Source organism: Schistocerca nitens, chromosome 8 (assembly GCF_023898315.1).
Source record: "Schistocerca nitens isolate TAMUIC-IGC-003100 chromosome 8, iqSchNite1.1, whole genome shotgun sequence".
NCBI classification, from domain to species: domain Eukaryota; kingdom Metazoa; phylum Arthropoda; class Insecta; order Orthoptera; family Acrididae; genus Schistocerca; species Schistocerca nitens.
Window position 1 is genome coordinate 481,435,163 of NC_064621.1, and position 19,468 is coordinate 481,454,630.

Here is a 19,468-nt window from a genome sequence, read left to right on the forward strand (position 1 = left end):
ACTCGAGACCGAACCCAGTTCCCCCTGAGCAACCATAGCGTACGGATCTCCGTACCGGCACGTTCACATGAGCTCAGTCCGTCAGTTCACCTGATGATGGCGACATGTATGATCGCCGAAATATTGTGCCCGTTGGACACTGTAGACCGGCAGTACACCCGTGGATATTTTGATTATCTATATAGACAGTTTATCCACTCCGGTAATCAAGAATCTCCACCATTTCTGCCTGTTATCGACACACTGATACGGGTGAGATATCGATAACATAGATTTCAAGAGTTTCGGGTACGTTTTAATTTCAATAATGTAAATGTGATAAAATCATGCAGGAGGCAGGTGACCATTGTTATAACAATCAGTTGTTCTCCATTCAGGCTGACTGGGTGGTAAAAGGCAAACATCATGCAAGGAAAGACGTTAATGCTCATAAGAGCCATTCCGGAATTTATCTACCATCAGATACACAGGTGCGGTTAGTGCACGTAAATAAGGCGTTTCTCATTCAATCTTGAAACGCTATAGGGTAAGGTGGGGCTTTCCGAGTCATGGACAGAAATAAGAAAATATTCTACTGCGCAGCCCGTGCGCGCAGCTCGGATGCCATTACGTCACAGAATCTTTGCTAGACAAGTTGTGCACAAGCTGCAAGAATCGTTTTCAAGTATATTTAACGCAAAAAGAAGGAAATAGAAGAGGTAAGACAGTACTGCTTACAAAAATCCGCCATGCAACAATAAGTCAGTTTGAAATAAGATCTAGTGTTGGAATACATGAATGCTAGTTTTATCTTTCCGCTATTAGTTGTGTAGGATCCATCCAAACAACTAGCGACTTCTGTTGCAAATTTGAGCAACTGCTTAAATTTTAAAAACAGTAAGGTAATGGGGATATGTGAATCAGTCTTCGTGGGGCTTTATGAATCCGAATAAAATATGTATTATTCCTTCTTTATTGAAGTATTCATGTAGCCCAATTATTATAATTTACAATGATAATTCAATCATGTTCTAATTTAGGCTACAGTAATTAGCAAGACATAGTAATTTAGTAATTACAAAAAGAATTTTTGATTTTTCGCTGTTCTCAGATGGTAAGAACATATAAACGAAGCCATTCATGTTTACAATGGTCAGTGGACTCGATGGCTAGCGCTATAACCAGTGTTTTACAAAGGCATGTAAGCATGCGAGCTGCAGCTGGGCTTTATAAAGTGTCAGTTACGGCGCTCTATACACAGGTTCAAGAAACTTGTTTCCTTCGAGGAATGGAACAGAATCAAACGCACCAAGCAATCTTTCAGAGAAGAAAAAAAAATGGACGATCTAACGGTTTTTTCACCAGGGCAAGAAAAAGATTTGATTGAAAGATTGAAGAGCTTATCTAACCATGGTTTTGGACAAACCTCAGTTAGCGTCAGAAGAGCAGTGTACCAGTATACAAAAACCAGTGATATTGTGGTTCCATGGGGAAAAGATACGAAACTGGCTGGTAAGGATTGGTTCCATTCTTTCATGAAACGACATTCAGAAGACATTTCATTAAGGAAGCCTGGGCCACTTTCTAAAGCTCGAGCCATGGGATTAAAAGAGGAAGCAGTTAAAAAATTTTACAATGTTTTGAAATCTGAATTTGATTTGCAAAATAAACCACAAAACAAATATAATGTGGACAAAAGCGGTTTTCCATGAACAATAGACCTGAAAAAGTTGTGGCGGAAAAAGGTAAAAGAGAAGTTGTTGCACTGACAAGTTTGAAGAGAGGGTAAAATGTGACAGTCATTGCTGTCTGTAATGCCACTGGGACATATATTCCACCGTTCATCGTCTTCAAAGGCGAAAGAATGCGGGAAAAATACAAGCTGGGGGCCGCTCCAGGTACTCAAGTACCTATGTTAGATTCGGGCTCCATAAATGAAGATTTGGTTTTGATTTGGTTCCAACACTTCAACAAGCACCATTCATGAGGCAGATGCCTTTTTCTTTTGGATGGTCACAGTTCACACCCTTCTCTCCAATCCCTGGAATACTGTGTAAAGAATCACATTGAATACGCATATTCTGCAGCCGCTGGACAGAACTGTTTTCAAGACATTGAAGGCGTGTTACCACCAAGAAGCAAATTCATTTATACATAATAATCCGTCAACCTCGATTACAAAATTTGTTTTTGGTAAAATTTTCGACGTCACCTGGAGGCGTGGAATTTGTGTAGGAAATGCTGTAAAGGGATTTAAGTGTACAGGAATTTTCCCCGTCAGTCCTAACAAAATACCATCACACAAATTCCTTCCTTCGTCTGCATTCCTGAATGATGTATCCTGTTCTGTTACCACAGAATCCAAAGTAAACTCAGACCCTGCAACTCCTTCTAATCCTCCAAGACATTGGGAAAGTCAGAAGACATCAACATCATCTTCATCATTTTCTTCAGTTATGCCAACTCCAAAGAAAACTACCAGTACCACATGTGCGAGAAGAGAGAAAAATTCAGCTTACCATCTGACTTCATCAGTTCATCTCAGTCTTACGAAAAGGAAGAGAAAATTGCATTTTGAACACTCCCAAAGGAATAAGATTAAGCGTTGCGGGAATGCGCTGGATGTTCAAGAGAAACCTTCAAATGAAGAAGGTGATTCATCTTCATGATCACCAGATGGTGAGTCTGAGGAAGAAAACGTCCTTTGTGGTTTCTTCAGCATCAAATATTACGACCTAGATCTGTGAAGAAAGGGGAATGGATCAGGTATGATAAATGCAAGGTGTGGATTCACGAAATTTGTATGGGGGCTGCTGGTCGTAAACGGTCCTACTGTGTAACTGAAGTGTAATCTTCCATATTTCGTATAATTTAATGACAGATGACAATGAGTCACATAGCTCCATTTACGATTCAAATAGTCCCACAAATTTTTAATTTTCCCGATGTGTCAACATTCTGTATTTTGTTATCTACCGTCGAGAAGAGTAGGTTTTGAAGTAATGTGCCTGTATCATGCAAAACTTATAACTGTGACCTATTCTCCAACACAATTTAACATATGTAATGAAATAATTAGTACCTCCTTTGCGGTCCAGAAAGTTGAAATGATTCTTTTAGCCTCACCTTACCCTATCAACATGCAGTAATCGCACCTGGATATCTGATGATGGATAAATTTCAAAACGCATCATATGAGCAGTAAACTGATTCCTTGCCTGATGCCTGATGCCATTGCGACCCAGTCAGCCAAAGGACAGAAATAGTGATGCAGAACTACTGATTGTTTCAATTTCGTGAATGACGTCAGATATTATGTAACAAAAAATATTTTTTCATGTGATAGAATTACAAATTAAAAATGTTTGGGTATTTTCCCTTATTTGCACTATAAAACCTTACTTCTTCCCAAATTTCTTCACTATAGGTTAACTGGAAGTAACCTAAAGGTTTTTATGAGTGAGTTTATATTAAAACCATCTTTCAGTGCCTATAACGATTTGAGCATCAGTGCTTTCTATTAGCTCTTGGAGCTCTGGTACTTTCCCAACACAGCTACGACAATTTACAACTGTTATACTGATGGTTCCTGTACCTACGTTCTTCCTGTGTTCAGCCTGCACCCTTTGTGACTGAAGCCCTTCTTGTGTTTTCCCGAGACCCTCTAACCTAAAAAACCGTCCAGTCCACGCCACACAGCCGCTGATATCCGTGTAGCCGCCTCCTGCGTATAGTGGACACCTGACCTATTCAGCGAATCCCGAAATCCAACCACCCTTTGGTGCAAGTCGAGGAATCTGCAGCCTGCACGGTCGCAGAACCCTCTGATTCAGACCCTCCACTCGGCTCTGTATCAGAGGCCCGCAATCGGTCCTGTCGACTATGCTGCAAATGGACAGCTCTGCTTTCATCTTGCAAGCAAGACTGGCTGCCTTTACCACTTCTCGAAACCAGAGAAAATCTCTTCTGATCCAAAGTGACACACATCATTGGTACCGACGTGAGCAACCACCTGCAGTTGGCTGCACCCTGTGCTCTTCATGGCATCCGGGAGGACCCTCTCCACATCTGGAATGACTCCACCTGGAGTGCACACGGGGTGTGCATTGGTTTTCTTACCCTTCTTGTCAGCCAAGACCCTAAGGGGCCCCATAACGCGCCTAACGTTGGAGCTCCCAACTACCAATAATCCCACCCTCTGTGATTGCCCGGATCTTGCAGGCTGAGTGGTTTCCTCTGAAACAGGACAGGTGACAGCAGCTGGCTCAGCGACAGTGTCAGCCATGACAGCACCTGGAACCTGTTTGCCAGACAAACCCGGGAGGCCTTACGTGCGGCCGCCTGGGAAGTCTTTAGTTGCTTGCTTCGCCCTGGGGCGACCTCCCACTCGACCTCAGGTGAAGGGGTCATCCTCAGTGCGATCAGTAACTGGGTTGGCCACCGGTGAGGACCGATCGGAGGGTTCTGACGTGCTGGACGTACGTTGAATCCCCACGGCCGGACAACAACAGTGGTGCCCATCCACTGCAGCCTCAAGCTGTATAACCGAAGCCATCACAGCCTGAAGCTGAGAGCGAAGTGTCACCAACTCGGCTCGCATCCGCACACAACAATCGCAGTCCCTCTCCATACTAAAGACCTTGGAAAACTGAACTATGCAGATAAACGGACTATCGGTACGTGATGCGTAACTCTACTGTAGACCCTGACGAAATCGCACGAACTGTGACTAGTAACACGCAGAAATTCAAAAACGTAACTACCGAAGATAGATGTGGAAAGAATGTCAGAATGGCAGTTACCACTGTAAGCCATGAAATAGATACCAAGAAACAGAGAGAGTGTAATAGGGAAATGTATTTAGCATTCATTGACTTTATTGAGACATTTGATAATGTTGATAGAAACTGTAGATAATTATGTGGAAAAGAAGATATACACGACACCTAACAAACGCTTTAAAGAGTCTGTTTAAGGGCAAGTAAAATGAAACCGAGACATATGGAAAAAGTAGGTTAAATGTTTATTATTTCAAAACTAATCGCCATAAATGTTAATGCATTTACCCTACTGTCAGACAGGAAGGTCAATGCCTTCATATAAAAATGTTTGCGGTTGCCTACGGAATCATGATTGTACTCAGGCGCGTACCTCTTTGTCAGAAGCAAATTGACGGTCATGAATGTCTGTCTGCAAAATTATGGAAATTGCGTAGTAGGAAGTCGGGAATGTCTGGAGGATATTTAAGAGCTTCCCAACGAAACTTCGGAAACGGCATCATTCTGTTGCAGGACAACGCCTGTCCACATGTTGCCAAGGTTGTATCGACTACGCTGCAGAGGTTTCGCGGGGTATCCCTCACACATCCTCCATAGAGTAACGATCTCTCCCTATGCGATTTCCACTTTTTGGAGTCGTGAAGAAAGAGCTTTGTGGCCATAGATTTGTTTCGGGTGAAAGGGTGCACGGCTGGATACAATTATGGTTATGCAGGCGACAGCAAATATTTTTACATAGAGGCATAGACTGTCTTGTCTCCAGTCGGATAAATGTAGTAACAGTTATGACGACTATTTTTTAAATAATTAACAATTTTCATCCTTTTTCCTACTTGTCCCGCTTTCATTTGAATGACCTTTATACAAACACAAGACTGACAAACGGTAACCTAACACAGCTGGTACCAGCAAACAAAGAAATTAGCTGATGGAATATGAAAAAGGAAGGAGATTTTTACCGGGGCTATTAAGATTGCCTGCTGGCGAAGAACGAAGACAACATTTGTTAGATAAAATCAGTGCCTTTTAAGGTTCAAATGGCTCTGAGCACTATGGGACTTAACTTCTGAGGTCATCAGTCCCCTAGAACTTAGAACTACTTAAACCTAACTAACCTAAGGAACTCACACACATCCATGCCCGAGGCAGGATTCGAACCTGCGACCGTAGCAGTCGCGCGGTTCCGGACTGCGCGCCTAGAACCGCGAGACCACCGCGGCCGGCTACGCGCCTTTTAAGGAAAGCATTCTGTGATGAACTATAGAGCAGGCCAAATATTTTAATTACGAGTGGCGTTCAGTAACTGACACTTTTTTTCTGAAAGCAGATTGGTTTTATTCAGGACTTCAATACACAGTATTATGCTCCACTCCTTTGCCTACAAAACCCTATTATTCAACAGTATTTCCGTTCAGTGCGACTGCCTTACGTCATCTCACTGGGAGGCTCCGTATGCCCGAATGGTACCATTCCATTGGTCGACGTCGGAGACAACGTCTTGCTGCATCAATAACCTCCCCTTTATACACGTACAGCTTCCCATCGAGTGCATCCTTCACTGAGCCAAACAGAGGGATGTCGAAGTGTGCAATATCCGGGCATAACCAATGACGGACGGAGCAAGAAGGACATCAAAAGCAGACTCGCTATGGCAAAAAAGGCATTTCTGGCCAAGAGAAGTCTACTAATATCAAATGCCGGCCTCAATTTGAGGAAGAAATTTCTGAGGATGTACGTCTGGAGTACAGCATTGTGAAACATGGACTGTGGGAAAACCGGAACAGAAGAGAATCGAACCATTTGAGATGTGGTGCTATAGACGAATGTTGAAAATTAGGTGGACTGATAAGGTAAGGAATGAGGAGGTTATATGCAGAATCGGAGAGGAAAGGAATATGTGGAAAACATTGATAAGGAGAAGGGACAGGATGATAGGACATCTGCTAAGACATGAGGGAATGACTTCCATGGTACTAGAGGGAGCTGTAGAGGGCAAAAACTGTAGAGGAAGACAGAGATTGGAATACGTCAAGCAAATAATTGAGGACGTAGGTTGCAAGTGCTACTCTGAGATGAAGAGGTTAGCACAGGAAAGGTATTCGTGGCGGGCCGCATCAAACCAGTCAGTAAACTGGCAAAAAAAAAAAAAAAAAAAAAAAAAAAGGGGGGGGGGGTCGATGAGGGAGAACAGTGCAGTGAAGTTTTGTGAGCTCCTTTCAGGTGAGACATTGCGTTGTCATGGACAAGGAGAAGTTCGTTTGCATTTTTGTGGCAACGAACACGCTGAAGTCGTTTCTCCAACTTTCTGAGGGCAGCAAACTACACTTCCTAGTTGATGATTGGACCATGAGGGAGGACATCAGAGTAGCCTGTTCAGAGTCTCAGAAGACCGTCGCCTTGACTTTATCGGATGTGGGTAGGGTTTTGAGTTTTTTCTTTGGAGGAGAGGTAGAGCGGCGCAGGTCCATGAACTGCCGTTTTGTTTCCGGTTCTAAGTGATGAACCCATGTTTTATCGCCGTTTACAATGTCCGATAAAAATTCTCACGACGTGCCTCGTAACACGCAAGCAATTCTGCCAGATGGGCCTTCGTTGCTCTTTATGGTCTGCTCTCAGACGGCGAGGAACCAAGCGGACACACACCTTTGAGTACCCCAGCTGGTGGACGAGAGTGTCAACACTACCAACAGAGATGTCCAGATGAGCAGCGAGGTGTTTGATTGTGGTCCGTCGATCACCTCGATTGAGACTGTCCGCACGTTCCGCTCATTGAAGGAGTCACAGCTGTGTGCGGCCAGCTGGCACGCGAGAGATCGGACAGCTTTGCACGATCTTGTTGCATTTATCACAGACGCCTCGCTAAACGACTCACTGTGCTTTTGTTGAAAGCGCCTATGAATATCTGTCATGTCCCGCCAAAGATAGCTCAATGACAGTTCTCTGCTTGGAACGCACCTCTGCTACAGACACCAAGTCTACGTATAGCGCCGGCACCTATTGGAACTTCATGAAACTATAGACGCTGAAGAGGAAGTATTTCACGATGTTAAAAAAAAAAGTGTTGCATTACTTGTTGAACGACCCTCGTCGTGTTTAGGTTGCGACGTAGTATATAAGCTTGACGAAGACGTAGAGAAGTAGTTAACAAAGTTTGGGGATATAAGTGGAACGTTAAAAAATAAAAATAAAAGATAAAACGAGGAAAAGAAACTGAAATTTTAGAAAACAATGCCAGTATTCTTGTTTACGGAAGTGAGTGGTGGGTTCTAAGAAAACGTCAAGAAAGTCACATACAAATACAAAAAAATGGTTCAAATGGCTCTGAGCACTATGGGACTTAACATCTGCGGTCACCAGTCCACTAGAACTTAAAACTAGTTAAACCTAGCTAACCTAAGGACATCACACACATCCATGCCCGAGGCAGGATTCGAACCTGCGACCGTAGCGGTTGGGGTTGTTGTGGGGAAGGAGACCAGACAGCGAGGTCATCGGTCTCATTGGATTAGGGAAGGACGGGGAAGTAAGTCGACCGTGCCCTTTCAAAGGAAGCATCCAGGCATTTGCTTGGAGCGATTTAGGGAAATCACAGAAAACCTAAATCAGGATGGCCGGACGCGGGATTGAACCGTCGTCCTCCCGAATGCGAGTCCAGTGTGCTAGCCACTGTGCCACCTCGACCGTAGCGGTCGCGCGGTTCCAGACTGAAGCGCCTAGAACGGCTCGGCCACTCTGGCCGGCCATACAAATACAGACGTATGTTTTCCGAGACCAGAAAAGGTATGCACAAGAACCGACATATTTCAAAATTCGGAAATTAACGAAGTACTGAATGTATTTAAGATCCTCAATAAAATATAAAAAGATTGGAGAAATCAGAGTAAACGTAGAAGAAAGATTACCTCTGCACTTGCTAGAGGAACTCAGGCAGATCAAGGAAGCGATGGGTACCGTAATAGGCAAAAAAGGCCTATTGCTTGAAATGAAGATGATACGTCTTGGAAGATCCAAGAAGGGACGGCATCAATAAGGCAGAGCAACTGCCAAGGGGACCACGCCTACTCTTCATCACCGGTTTTGACCAAATTTATCGTATACCCAGAACTTGGCCAGAAATGAGAGCGACAGATGTGGAAGCTGCAGATGGCAAAGCATTTAAAAAGAAAACACAGCATTTTTGTCGAGGGGTTGGAAGGGTCATCAGCTATTTATGTCAGCGCACAGTGGTGAAAATCGGTGTATAGGGATGGATATTTGCAGGAAAATTAACATTGTCGGTTGGAATAGTTGTGCACAATGTATGTGCTATAGTATGAAATCCTGTATATCGACAAATGCAGTCAATTGGTATCGCATTTGATACCAGTAGTACAGCATATAACAAGATATCAACGATTCTCATGGTAGAGGATGGAACTCGATGTAAAGGCAATCGGCTCTGTGGGGTGTCGGTGTGTGCGTACGTGCAATTACGGCAGATAGGAAACAGACGTCATTAGTGACATTGAAAATGTTGTGAACATAAACCACAATTGTGACAACGTCACGTGAACAACAGTTATCATGTGCTGAAAAAGCAAATATAGGTAAGTATATGGAAATGGGACTTTAATCGTCAAATTGTGAAGAAGATCAACTGTACGAGGAGAATGATTCATAATTTTGTTAGACTGGACGCACGATGTGGACAGAACTGAAAATATGGGCGAGGTAGGAAATTATCTGAGGCATAGAAAGGGTTACTTTTGCACAAAGCAAGGGCCGCAAACCGTTATTGTTCTCAAATTTTTGCTGATTTACAGTTGCCAGTAACTGCCAGATGGGTACGACAAATTATATCGTATGACAATCATCTTTTATTCAAGAAACGTCTGCAGAAACCCACATTAACACCCAAGCATAGACAGTCTATATTAGAGTTTGCTGAAAAACATATGTTATTTCCTCATGTACTTCAGAATGGGATAAAGTGATATTTGATGAGAAGAAGTTTAATTTACATGGAAAAGATGGATTTCAGTATTATTGGCATGATCTGAGAACAGAGCAGCAAGTAAGAATGAGGAGAAACTTTGGTGGTGGAAGTGTTATGATTTGGGCAGCCTTCTGCGCTAAAGGTAAATCACCCATTCACTACGTTTACATGCGATATATCTTCCGAAAGACGAAAACCAAATTTCGCTCTCATGTTTACATGTTAAGGTCTGGAGCGGATTTGCTAGCCCAGTTAAATATGGCGTCTGGAAAATAGATGTTCCAGCTTTTGATATAGTCAGCACAGTCATTATTTCTTTTCACTTAAATATTAGAGGTAGGCAGCTTCATGCTGGGTCTAATATTTTTGCTTTTCCTTCACTGCAGAATAAGTCGCCCCGTCAACATTAGTCGAATATTTTGAAAATAAGACGTAACCAGACAATCTAGGCACGGTTCAAAAACGGATGAGCATTAACGTGGTAACTAAAATCGGCTGTGTAAGTGGAAAACCGGCAGCTAGAAACGGATTCCCAGAATTGATTTTGGAGTGTTCATGTGAAAAACCAGAAACGTTTTTGTTGAATAGGTTTATGAAATATGATTTTGACAAAAATGTGGTTTGAAGATAAAAGTTATCGCTGTCTTGCCCTGACGTGCGTGTAACCCGGATTTTGATCCCGGGTAAAACCTCTGAGTAACTTGAAATGCGTGTTTATCGGAATGGAAGGCAATATGAGTCGACATGTGAGCTGAAATGAGCGATACTAGAAGTGTATCCAACAATTTCACTACGAGAACTACAAACCCTAACAAAATCAAAGCTGAGGTAATTAGGAAGAACGGAGGTTGGACAAAGTACTAACAATGCAGTAACACGACAGGAGGGTAAGTGCCTTTATACTAGTTTCCAGCTTCTATCCAGGAAATGCAAGCGCCTTACTTTTTACTCGTGTTATGAAAGAAACTTTGTAATTACATGAATACGTGGTGTATGTTCTTTCGGACATGGCCACCATTTACGCATTCATATAAGTGACTCGCCTCGTTGGGCAATGGATACACCATATTCCTTGCGGATGCACAAATACGTCCGACTTCCTGCGGGAATCTGACAGTAGCGACCATGGAGGAAATGGACATGGCGTGCGGGTGGGTAGCGCTGCGCTAGGTGGCAATTTGCGTCGGCCGAAAGGCATGCCGAAATAGTGGCGTTGAACAATGTATCCGAATGGCACAGTAGTCAACGCAGCTGTCTGATAAGCAGGAGATCCTGGTGTAACACGCCCGGGAGGAAAGGGGGTAGATATGCAGTACTAATAAACGCTAGCCTTTAGCACTCGAGACTGTACAACACTCCCTAGACACAGGAACGGGACTGGGTATTTAACGACCGTGTGCCTAAACCCAGGTACCTGGTCCTTACCTCTCTGCACTGCCTGCTATGATGTGTCCTGTAATAACTATTGTCCAGCAGAGAGAGGAGCCACTCACACCAACAATACCAAGTTGATCTGGTAGAATTCACTGTATTCTGTTAAACACTCGCACAGGGTGGGACTGCACTGTTGACAATTAGCATTATTCCACAATGGACGTGATCAGTATTTGTATTCCAAGTACGTGTCCATTGTGACGTATAAGGTTGCAGTCTAAATGATGGAATTCAGTGCAAAAAGACGGTGCACAGAACACAAAATAATGACTGTTCAAAGGATGTTTTATCAGTCGAAGATTGGCACAGTTCTTCCAACAGTGCCCGCATCTCGTGGTCGTGCGGTAGCGTTCTCGCTTCCCACGCCCGGGTTGCCGGGTTCGATTCCCGGCGGGGTCACGGATTTTCTCTGCCTCGTGATGGCTGGGTGTTGTGTGATGTCCTTAGGTTAGTTAGGTTTAAGTAGTTCTAAGTTCTAGGGGACTGATGACCATAGCTGTTAAGTCCCATAGTGCTCAGAGCCATTTGAACCATTTGCCATCTTCCAACAGTACTAAACAATTCAACAGCTCATAACATGAGTGTGCGCGTGACCGAATCGCGACGGGGACGCTCCATAAAATTTCGGGTACTATATACGAACGAGAAAGTACCTGCGCTCGTGATATTCAGCCGGTGCAAACGATATGTGTAGTAGGATCATACCAGACCACATTATTTTTCCGTAACCGAGCGACTGGAAAAAAGCGCAGGTGACGCCTGTATATAAGAAGGGTAGAAGGACGGATCCTCAAAATTACAGACTAATATCCTTAACATCGGTTTGTTGCAGGATTCTCGAACATATTCTCAGTTCGAATATAATTAATTTCCTTGAGACAGACAAGTTGATGTCCATGCATCAGCACGGCTTTAGAAAGCATCGCTCCTGCAAAACACAACTCGCCCTTTTTTCACATATCTTGCGAACCATGGATGAAGGGTATCAGACGGATGCCATTTTCCTTGATTCCGGAAAGCGTTTGACTCGGTGCCCCACTGCAGACTCCTAACTAAGGTACGAGCATATGGGATTGGTTCCCAAATGTGTGAGTGGCTCGAAGACTTCTTAAGTAATAGAACCCAGTACGTTGTCCTCGATGGCGAGTATTCATCGGAGGTGAGGGTATCATCTGGAGTACCCCAGTGGTAGGTCCGCTGTTGTTTTCTATCTACATAAATGATCTTTTGGATAGGGTGGATAGCAATGTGTGGCTGTTTGCTGATGATGCTGTGGTGTACGGGAAGGTGTCGTCGTTGAGTGACTGTAGGAGGATACAAGATGACTTGGACAGGATTTGTGATTGGTGTAAAGAATGGCAGCTAACTCTCAATATATATAAATGTAAATTAATGCAGATGAATAGGAAAAAGAATCCAGTAACGTTTGAATACTCCATTAGTAGTGTAGCGCTTGACACAGTCGATTAAATATTTGGGGGTAGCATCGCAGAGCGATATGAAGTGGGAAAAGCATGTAATGGCAGTTGTGGGGAAGGCGGATAGTCGTCCTCGGTTCATTGGTAGAATTTCTGGAAGATGTGGTTCATCTGTAAAGGAGACCGCTTATAAAACACTAATACGACCTATTCTTGAGTACTGCTCGAGCGTTTGGGATCCCTATCAGGTCGGATTGAGGGAGGACATAGAAGCAATTCAGAGGCGGGCTGCTAGATTTGTTACTGGTAGGTTTGCTCATCACGCTAGTGTTACGGAAATGCTTCAGGAACTCGGGTAGGAGTCTCTGGAGGAAAGGAGGCGTTCTTTTCGTGAATCGCTACTGAGGAAATTTAGAGAACCAGCATTTGAGGCTGACTGCAGCCCAATTTTATTGCCGCCAACTTACATTTCGCGGAAAGACCACAAAGATAAGAGAGATGAGGGCTCGTACAGAGGCATATAGGCGGTCATTTTTCCTTCGTTCTGTTTGGGAGTGGAACAGGGAGAGAAGATGCTAATTGTGGTACGAGGTACCCCCCGCCACGCACCGTATGGTGGATTGCGGAGTATGTATGTAGATGTAGATTTGAAAAATATGTAAAAATCTGCCAACCGGTTGCATAGATTTTCTATGTACCTTGAGCAGGTTTCGTCACCTCTAAGGGTGACTTCATCAGAAGGTAAGGTAATTACATGAAGAACATATCGTCAAAGGTGTACAGTGTACCATCTGATGAAGTCACCCTTAGAGGTGACGAATCCTGGTCAAGGTATATAGAAAATCTATGCAACCGGTTGGCAGATTTTTACATATTTTTCAAATTTGTGTATACGGTTGCTGCAAACGTCAGCCATGTTCAAAGTTGTAGATGTAGGTATTATTTCCATTAATGTAGGTTCCAGGCAGCGTTTAGCGCAACAAAAGGACGGTCATCCAAGAATTGCTGGGTCGAGTTCCTATGCGGAAACTATTCCTTTTTAATCTTGATTTTTTGCGTTACTTATGCAGAAAATAAGCCGTAGGAATGTAAGACGGAACAGGCGTGACAATTAATCCCTGAAAATGACGGAAAAGATTGCGATGATGATGATGACGGTAGTCCCGTCGACAACCAGTCATTAGAGTCGGAATACGAGGTCGGATTAGGGAAGGATGGTAAAGGAACCATCCCGGCATTTGCCTGAAGAGATGTAGGGAAATAACGGGAAACCTAAATCAGGATGGTCGGACGCAGGCTTGAACCGTCGTCCTCCAGAATGCGAGTCCACGGTGCCAACCATTACGCCGCCTCGAAAAAAAAAAAAAAAAAAAAAAAAAAAAAAAAAAAAAAAAAATCCTCGTTTCATACATAAAACAAACTTGTCACAGCTAAGGACTAGGGAAATACCACATGGTATCCAAGTTTAAACCTGTGGCTGATTTTTGTTAGCAGAGACTCAAGAATAGCACATTGTTCCAGGCAGCAAGTAAAAACCGGTGATTTTATTTTGAGGGATATTTCCGACAGTTACTTTTATGTAAGACTACCGCACCGAGGGGTCAACAACCGTGTGAACGGAGTGGAGTGGCGAAGGACGGAAACGTAAGACCGCAGTTAATCTCGAGGTGGAATTTGCGAAGGCTGCGCGAGCCGAGGTGACGGGGCACTCGGTCGGCCGATCACCTGGCCGGCGGAGATAAGCGGCCACTCGTCTGCTCAAGGCCGGCCGGCGCTCACTGTGTCACTGTGCTAGGGGCGGCTGTTGTCGGTCATCGGCCCGCGGGCTGCGGCGGGGAGCACAGGTGATGACGGACCCACAGTGAAAGTGGGGCCGGGCGCGCCGCCATTGTTTATATAAGGCGGCCGCCGGCGGCCGGGGCAGGAGTCGCGCTTGCTTGCTTGTCAGTGATGCTGCGGGCCACGGCGCAGTCGGTGTCGCTCGTGCTGGCGTCGCTCCTGGCGACGGCGTCGGCGGCGGCGGCGCAGCCGGCCAAAGACGTGCTGGTGGCCGCCCTGCTGCCGCCACTGGCCCCAGGGGAGGCCGCCCCCGCCTCGGACGTGGGCGGCGCGTGCAGGCAGCACGCCGCTCTCTACCGCACCGCCCTCCAACAGCTGCAGCCCTGGGCCATGCGCAGTGAGTACCCCTGCCGTGCATTTCGAAGGGCTCTTCATTTTTTTTTTATTTTTTATGCGGCCTGCTATGAATTCCTCTCCAGTGCCAAGCTTCTCATTTCAGAGTAGGACTTGCAATCTACGTCCTCAGTTATTTGCTGGGTGTGTCCGAATCTCGTTCTCTAAGCTTTTCGCCCTCTACCGTTCCCTCTAGTACAGTAATCGTCGAACTGCGGCCCGCTAATATCCGTGCAGGCCGCGGTTCTCGTAAGGGAAACTCTCCATCGCACCCCCCCCCCCCCCGCCCCCCCTCCCTCAGATTTTGTGGTAAGAGGGGCCTTTTTTTTTCTTTATTGATTTTCAATTCCCCCCGAAGGGGGAGGGCTGGCAGCAGCTTAGTACGCTGCTCTACAGCCTACAGACTTTTTTAACAACGGAAGAAGAAAAGAAACAAGAAAAACAGGCGATAAAACGGTGACGTAAGGTGTAAAATGGCGGAAAAATGCGGAAAGTTAAAACAGAAAGCAAAAGGGGTTGGCTATGTTAATAAAATACACAGGAATCAGACAAGTAACATAGTAGACACACAATTAAAAAACATGGCGACAGTCTGGTTTCTGTTCGCAAAAGATAAAAAATCACACCCAGCGACAGTATGATGGCCGTTCGCAACACTTCCCAAAAGACACAACGCGGAACACTCACTGTAAAACACTGCACGAAAATGACGGCACAAAGATGACACTCCCGAGCCAAAGGCAGATGGGGGGGGGGGGGGGGGGGGGAACTAAGAGGGGCCAGTGGACAGCTCGTTAAAAACTGAATTCAGATCAAGCATGAAAACAGGAAGAAGGCGTACTGAACTTTAAAAAAAAATCAAAATAGAAACAATCAACGGTCCAAGCTCAAGACCTTCAACATCGAGTGAACAGGCACAATAACGGCGTCATGGTTTAGTGCTCACGGTGTTGGACTGCCCTGTAAAAGAGCCGCGTTCAAAGCTTCTTCGTAATAATGTTTTTCTTTTTCCGCTGCATTCATATTTGTGTCTGTGCAACGTCGGTTTGCAACAGCGAGGTGTCAGGAAGGGACCTGTTGTGAAAGTCGATTCTGCACTACTATTCTATTAGCAGCCGAAAGGAAGTGGGTCTCGAATGGGAACCGCGAACTTGGATGACAAGGCGACAATTCAACATAATCCTACACCGGAAAACATGTCTGGTTTATCATAGATGGCTTTAGCGACCACATGTGTGTCAGATGACAGGCATGAGTTATCGACACACCTAATTTTTACTTCTGGTAAGTGAGATATGCCTCCTTGGCCAAGTTAGGTGTTCGTATGAAAGTGTGATCCCTCCCAAGGAAATGATAAAAACGTAATAGCTTGTCACATAAGCTGCAACAAATGACTGCAAAAGTTTCAGAACAACACAGTTTCTCTGTGCTCTGTCAAAACACCTGATTTTTACGTTTTTGAAGTTGCGTTCCGTTTTCGAAGTTTTGACTTTCTTTGTTGTAACATCACATCCGTTTTCGTTGTTTTCATTTAAGTGAGACGTCTATATGGTATCTCGTCTGCTCTCACTATTCAAACACTATCATACTAGCACTTATGAACAGTGCAGAGATCGACACGTTTTGATAAGGCTTTTAAAGATCGAAGCCTTTTCCCATAAAAAACGAATACACAGTCCTTGAAAAAATATCAACCTCGTTTCGAGATTGGTAACTAGCCAATAAATATGCGCTTCACGAAACTGCACTCTGTCGTATCTTCATCTGACAATGACAATATTTGAGCTGAGCTCCAGACAAAACAAATGGTAAACTTCTATTCATTTACTTATTGCATGCTGCTAAAACTACAATTTCTCTATGGAGATATTAGATATAAACCGTTTGCGGTTCGAGTCGTATGTTTTGGAACCGTATCAGAACTGAATGATGACGTCGAGCTTATACGAAGTAGGGGCACACGATTGGTCACAACCTGATCTGTCTGTCAGAAGAGAGAAACAGAAATGCTGAAGAATGTTTAAATTGGGAACATTAGGAAAAAAGCACCCGTAATATCACGCTGGAATTGAACCTGATTCCAGGACGGAATTCGCGAATATTCGTTAATCAATATAGTGGCCATTATGTCAGACAACTAAAAATTCCCTTAGGCATCCAAAAATTTATTCTTTTTACGTACAACATGTGAAAGGGATTGAAAGAAACCACGTATGGTACTACAATAACAGCTCTCGTGATTTGTTGCCTATAGAAGTAGAAGTTTAGTAATGGTAATTACATGAGAGAGGGTGGATAAATAAATTTGCCATGACTGCTGCCGTGGTTTTACGACAGATTTCTTGTGAAGCCTAAACTGAAATTCTGTAATATTCTCGAATAGAGTAAGTAGATTTGCGATTAATCGCGCTGCTCTTTTCTGTATCCTCTCTCTTTCCACTTTTGCAAAGAAGGCTACCAGACTAGCAATAAAGGTTTAATCGGAAGTGGTTCATGAGTTTGATGCACTTAGGATTCTTCTAATTACGGTCTAGAATCCACATGCATCACAACTAGATTCGGCGTTGACCAATTTTAAGGGAGCAGGGAATTCTGAAATTTTAAAGAAATGGACAAATACATTACTTTTCCTTTTGCCTTTACGTGAGACATTGTGCACAACCAGATGTTAACCTTGCGTGTAATGGTATTACCAGAAGTATCTGACTGCATTGAAAACCACCAGCACCTCTCAGCATATTGGATAAAGGTTTGATTGATTTGCAACACCTTGTGAGAATTGAACTTTGTGCGAAGTGTATTACAATTATTTTTAATGTATTCCTATTAAAGGAAGTTTAATTTTATTGGTTACTACTCCAATCCTCTATGACTTTTTATCGTTATGACTTGGTGAATGCTTGGGGCGTAATCCATGTATGTCCATTTAATAGGCTATACAATATAATTCCTATTTTTAGTCTCTCTACTAAACAACAAATTGATATTTTACACTTCCTACTTTGCTTTGTATAATTCCGACCATTATCTGAAAATGACTACACTGCCGAAACTGCGCAGTAATGAATGTAGAAGAAAGATAGTTATTTAGAGTGGTTTTGGACCATGGGAATCAATTATAGACGTGACGAAGAGTACAGAAACTAAAACAATTTCTCGTCGAACACCACTTACAACGTACAGCTGCTAGAGACAGCCTAAGACCAAATACTCGCTTCTTAGGTTTTCTCGATATTATTTATTCTCTAATTTTGGTTATTTGCGTAGTTTTTGCGCAAGTATACTCGTAGTATAACCTCGGTTGCAAACAGGAAGTCACAAATCAGCGAAGCCCTGGTGTTTGATAATTGACTGCTGCAGCCTAGTTGATGGGACGGAACGATGTGACGTGGTGGTTAAAGGTCGGGTCACACTGAACATCAACTCACCGTCACATGGCTGTGTGTTCACGCTAGATTTAAAGTCAAGATCACATCACGTCACGTCGCACTCCCCAGTACGGGACGGTGGAATTGAGGTCATGAGAGACCTTCGTCGTACAAAAGTCGGAATTTATCAGGATTAAGGAGCTAGCAAGTGGTAGTATGTCTATAAGGTGTAAAAGAATATATGTATACAAAATTTTAGGGAGCATAATGTTACCAGAATAAAATTTTCATTCTAGAGTGGAGAGTGTGTTGATATAAAACTTCCTGGCAGATTAAAATTGTGTGCCGGAACGAGCTCGAACTCGGAACCTTGGCCATTCGTGGGCTATGCTTTATCAGCTGAGCTACCCAAGCACGACTTACGACCCCTCCTCACAGCTTTCGAGTCTCGGTTCGGCACACAGTTTTAACCTGTCAGGAAGTTTCAAAATAACTTTGCATTTCATGTGTCGGATGGCACAGTTGCACTGTTCTCCCGCTAGGGATCCATGAAAGTTCTGATGCTAATAATGCTCAGTAGTTGTATTCAAACAGCCGCGTGATGAACATTGTTTTAGAGATATTGCTGAAAATGTCGTCTGTCTTCGTTAATGCGCAACTGGCATCTGCGTGTTAATGATTCTCTAGGACGCTCAAAACAACCAAATATTTCTTGAAACATGACTGCAGATTCAGCCAAATGGGCATCCAGCTTTTCTGGACTGTCTATTGCTGTCTCATACACCAAACGCTTCATCTCCCCTCAGAAAAAGAAAGCCATAAGGGGTCATCAAAATTTCGATAAAACAATTTTCATCACGTATCAATCTGAACACGGTCTCTGAACATCTAGCGTCAAAACCTTAATGAACCTCTAGCAGGTATTTTCGAAGTCCTTGGACATAATGTGTAGGGGGTGACAGATCACTTCACGGACATCAACTTCTGTTAGAGACAGAACAATCGCTGACGCTAACTGACGATGCTAGGCTGTAGTATTCACCGCGCCTGGGATGACGAGTTTTCACCGACCTACCAGGGTCTACTAACCATATGTGTTACATACTACCTAACACAGGAAACTGATTTTCAATAACAAAACCATACGAGCGAGTGTCTCTAAGCAGAGAAAGATATTTTAGAAGCGATTCAGGAACTTGAATTTTACTGGGTCCAGCCCCTTTCACGCTGGCCAGACCAGATAACAGGATCAGACATTACACATGCACGCAGCGGAGTGCCTATACCCTGCAAACGCTTGGTGCCATAACTAACACAAAAGGACACCTTGCCTCGCCAGGAAGC